The 5,351-nt window shown below is 36.7% G+C and overlaps 1 long non-coding RNA gene across 1 annotated transcript; it reads right to left on the bottom strand.

The window, feature by feature from the left end:
• Positions 1-3,104: 3,104 nt before the first annotated feature.
• LOC147631793 (uncharacterized) lies at positions 3,105-5,001 on the bottom strand. Its single transcript, XR_015267260.1, has 3 exons — positions 4,605-5,001; positions 3,488-4,353; positions 3,105-3,436 (listed from the first exon to the last, which is right to left on the bottom strand). It is a non-coding gene; the product is annotated as an uncharacterized LOC147631793 (long non-coding RNA).
• Between the last annotated feature and the right edge of the window lie 350 nt (positions 5,002-5,351).

Genomic DNA, 5,351 nt, shown 5'->3' with positions numbered 1-5,351 from the left:
GTTATCTCCGACGGTTTTTTTGACGTTATCTCCGTCGTATGTTCCGACGAAAGATTATTATATTGTAAAAGTTATACAATCTTTGAAATTTCTCACCCCGACACATTTTCCATTAGAATTTAAACTTTGGCTGACTAAACTATGGCCTCATATATAAAGGGCCATTCCTCCTCTCTCAACATTAGGGTCAATTTGGACAAGAAAAGGGCTGTCTAAGGATCTAAAAAGGAGCAACTTAAAAAAGACCATGAAGATCTTACCAAAACTATTCAACATGGGTACTCATTGGATAGAGCTCATCAAGCGCCACGTGTGGACCATTTGAGCGCTAAATTTGGAGTTCATATGTAAAAGTTATGGCTAAAATAGTGCAAAATGTTCCAAAAGTAAGTGAAGGAGATCTTGACACGTGTACAAAAATGCCATACTTCTTGACACGTGGCTCCTCCTTGACCCTTAGATCAAGAATAGAGAAACCCTAAACAGCCCTTTTTTCATCCAAATTGGCCCTAATGAAAAACACAAGCTAATAATCATGGATGGTGTGAACACTACAAACACAGGGGGACACCCGAACGTAGAGGAGAAATGCTTGTGCCCTTGCAATCAGTGCAAGTACCAAATCTCTCAACGACAAAGAATTTGCAAAACGACCATGTAAAGAAAAACGGTATATTTCCAGTTGAGCATCTAAATGCATTACTTAGTGTTGCGAATGTGTGTCCTCAAAATGAGTAACAGATCGATTACTTGGACCTTCATCCCGAGCGAAGTACTAGACGAATAACGACACAAGCAAGTACTAATCAACCTCATGGTGAAGAAGAAACTATGGTGGACTCTTTGACGATTTGGAGCAAGACATGGATGACATGATAGACGCCCTACATGACACAGGGGATATCGGGTGAGAAACAACGCAGGAGATGGGCCGTGTCCATCGACGTATGGAGCAAACCTCAAGAGAAGAGCAAGAGTTACGTAGGCTGGCCTGAATGACAAATATATGAAAATATGGAAATAGACAGAGATGAAGCAGAGATTGGTGTGGGCCAGTGAGATCAAGTTCCACTACATGTCGAAGTACAACAAGAGCAAGGGCTAGACGAAGGTATAGAGATTGAACAATCAGACATAGGAAATATTTCAGACATAGTAGACGATGATCTTAACGAAGAGACAACAACATTAAATGAGCAACCAGAGCCAAAGCTAGAAGATTTAGAGGCCGACATAGATGCATCGTCTATTCCCACATGATTTGAAGATGGAGTTATTTTCCTTGAAATAGATATTTTTGGAGCTAATGATCTTTTTGAAGATGAGAGGGTTGATAATTATCAACTTTGATTTTGTATCCTGCATGCAAATAATCTCACATGTTATGATTTGATGGTAATGTATTTATTAGTTTCATTTAATTTTTGAAGTATTTTAATATACTAAAAGTGAAAAAGAAACATATATATTGGTAATGATACAAACAAGGGGGAAATTTTTTTGGACTTTAATTCCAATGTTTATAGCGATGATTTTTCCACCTTATATAGCGACGTTTCTTCAGGCGTTATTTTCGACGTTTATATAGACACCTATATAGAAGTTTCTTCCGACGTTGTCAGGCATCAAAAAACGTCATCGGAACATAGGCATCGTATAGTAGTGGGCATGGATGATGTGGGGGGTTGCTGGGGCTTGGGCAATGTTGCACAATCTAGTGTGCACATTGTGAAGTTTGAATGTTGGCGGTGCTGTCCAATCACCACTGGCCAGTAGCCCCATGGGCTAGTATGCTAGTGGCAACAGCTGAAGTTTGAAGAACTTTAAACTTATTAGAATTTAGACTAGACTCTAGATGGCAGTAAACTCAAGATATTACTTAATTACCACACACTCCTACACACTACCAATCTAAAGTTTGAATAACTTTGAACATTTTAGAATTAAGGCTAGATTCCATATGGTAGTAAACTCAAGATATTCCTTTCACAACCTCAAGATATTCCTTAATTACCACACACTCTTGCACATTGCTAGTTTGCCACGCTGGTGACTACAAATTATAATCTACCATCAATGATCATGTCATTATAATCAGTAAGTTTAAATTTGTAAGTTCTAATTGATATATATGTTATTAATAAACCTCCAAAGCCACAGTATAAAGCTTTTGCAAATAGATAAGAAGAAGATAAATATAGCAAACTACGCATGCCAAAGAGAGTGGGTTCAATCTTCCTCCATGCATGAGTGAGTACGCTTCCTCATGCATGTATTTATGTATTAGCAAAAAGCAAGTACTCAAAAATATCTTGATACATTCCACTTTGGGCCATTAATATCAAAAAGTAACTTGGTCCCCAAGCTTGGCTATTTACATTTAAATTGTAGCAAATTAATTAAAATAAAACTATGGACAGGCGACCATCGGCGCACACCAAAATCCAACGACCACGCACTGGCCAAAATCGATCGCATCCACACTACTCCGTGCACTGATCTGCTCACCAAAAACATAAGACACATTAAATCTCTCTTATCCGCCCAACACGATGTGACCGCTGCTCCACGCTCTCACGCGTAGCCAATCACAACCATGTGGCAAATGAGCGTACCATAAATATCACATAAAATATCAATAATTCTACAATTCTCATTTCCTTAACATACCATGGGGTTAAAAAGTAACTGTCCTCAGTTGTGTGAAATAAACAAAAGCAAGGGTGGCCAACCTCATGCTAACGTGCTGCCTTAGTTGGCGAATTGGCACTAAATCAACGTGCTGCCTCAGTCGGCGAATCGGTACTAACTAACGTGTTGCCTCAGTCAGCGAATCAGCACTAAGTGAATGTGCTGCCTCAGTTAGCAAATCAGCACTAAATGAATGTGTTGCCTCAGTCAGCGAATCGGCACCAAAACATGTGGAAGAACTATGACACTGCCTTCGCCGAATCGGTGTAATTGATGTGAATGTGAGTGGTATGCCAGAATCAAGTGTTGGTAGTGTAGGGTAAGCAATGTTTCAGGAATCCATTGTGATTCCTCAATAGAATGATTCTTATACTTCACAAAATAACGATGATACATAGTGCCAATACTACGGGTGGTTGTTTGGTCATGGTCAATAATACTTTCAGGTACTAGAATTTCAGAGTAAGCGACGTCAATTTGAGGTTGCATCTTAAGAGAAGTAATGAATCGCTTAAGAGATGCAACCTCAAATTGTCGTCAAACCCTACTGTCAAATAGCTGAATGTGAGTCGACAATAAAGGCACACCACTTTTGGTGATCAATCAAAAGTAGTGTAGCCTGAATTGTAAAGGTACACTGAGATAAAATCTTTGGATATCTTGACAGAGACACTAACTCATGTATGTTCCGTGATCACGACTAGAAGATACATGAGATATGTGTGAACTATCACGATTTTAATACCTTTAGCTAGAAGATACATGAGATATGTGTGAACTATCACGATTTTAATACCTTTAGCTAGATCTTTATGACCACAACATAACCAGCTTTACAAAATGAAATTGGAATGTTTATAACTTCATTAGTCTTGAGAGGATATAAATTAGAGTAAATCGTACACAAACCATTGTGACTCTCTGCATCTTCTTTCGAATACTCAAATCAAAAAACATTTTCGAAGCTTGCCTTTAAAAGAAACACCCAAGTAGCTTGTAGATGGTAAGTTTACTTCCTAGACAACATGCTGTAGAACAAGAAAAATTATCAAATCATAACTCTCAGTAGAAAACATGAAAACTGGATACTCTTTACTTGTTTTGCTTATATCTGGAGTTCCGGAATTCCAAATATAGCAATCAAGTAGTCTAAACATATCTACAGAAAACAAGCTTTCTGCCTATTTCAATCAGGCATTGTTCTGAAATCGGAAATAAAAGTTATTATCATTCAGACAAACTGCAGTTTTCTTAAGCAGCAAATCATATACCAAATCAACTTTGTACACATGCTTTCATACATCAATAATTCCATGAAGAGAAAAAGCAATTTTCTATCTCTAACTAATGATGTTATATGTGTCGAGGAGTGTGTGTGAGAGATTATAGGAGTAGGTCAATGGGTAATTTTTCAATGTATCCATGGTTATTTTGAAAGTCTACAATTTTTGATACGCTATAAAATTACTCAACAACGACCTCAAATGCAAAAGAAAAATTTCTAATTTTTTAAACCAAAAGGCGTAATAGAAAGTGAAAATTCTTCACAATGGTGAAAATCTTAAAAGAAAGCAAAAGAAAACCTGAAACAAAGAAATTAACTCATCTGTTTGTTCCCAGAATTGTCTCGCCATGCCTCTAGTTCACGTAAAAGTGATATGTCTGTTTGTCATACATAAAACCTGTAAATCTTTAATGAAAAACTTGATAAAAATAAAGAGAAATTATGATTAGATTATTTTAGCATGAAATTCAATAAGTTGTTAATCTCTCTTTTTTTTAAAAAAAAATTATTTTTTTAAAGCTTAAAGTAAAAGCTTTATTGCAAAGCTGATGAAAACAAAGGCTTTGCAGGCTGAATTCGGGCAGCGCGCAAAGGAGAAGAATTAAAAGACAGTGAAAAAAATATAAACCTGCCATCGCTGATTGGAGAGAATAGAGGGAGGGAAAAATTCAGCCTACGCGCCGCTGAGTGAATTGCTGCTATCGCCAAGGAGAGGGGAAACAGAGAATAGAGAAAAAATTTTAATTAAGAAAATTAAAAGAAAAAAAAAATCTTTGTGTCTTCCAAAAGAGATCCTGCAAAGCGTGATTTACGGAGAAGGGAAAAAGAGAAAAAAATAAAAAAGAAAAAATTTGAGCCCTCCATTTTAGAACACAGGGTATGATTAGAAATTCTAAAATCAGGGATTTATCCTCCTCAATTTGTCGATTCTATCCATAACTACGGAATATGAAGAGGATTAGTGAGATTAAAGGTGGTTTTATGGTTTTCACAAACCCACTAATGGTTTTCCAACCTTGCTTTACCCTTTTCCACAGAGGATTGAGATTGATGGAAATTTATTGTGGAATGGTTAAAAACAAGCCTTCTTTCAACCATACATAACCATAAAACCATAAACCTCATAAAACCATAAACCTCTTCTTCTTCAAATTAAATTAAAAAATTACCAAATCACTTCTTTAAATTAAATTACCAAATCACCCATGCCTTTGTCTCTTTCACCTCTTTCCAAAGCTCTAATACCACTGTTATTAATAAACCTCCAAAGCGATAGCATAAAGCTTTCGCAAATAGACAGAAAGAAGATAAATAAACTATGCACGACAAAGAGAGTGGGTTCAATCTCCCCCCTGCTTCCCCATGCATGCATTTA

The sequence above is a fragment of the Cibotium barometz genome, chromosome 14 (assembly GCF_041138505.1).
Source record: "Cibotium barometz isolate CiBa-2024 chromosome 14, ASM4113850v1, whole genome shotgun sequence".
Lineage (NCBI taxonomy): Eukaryota > Viridiplantae > Streptophyta > Polypodiopsida > Cyatheales > Cibotiaceae > Cibotium > Cibotium barometz.
This window is presented reverse-complemented; position numbering and strand designations above follow the sequence as displayed.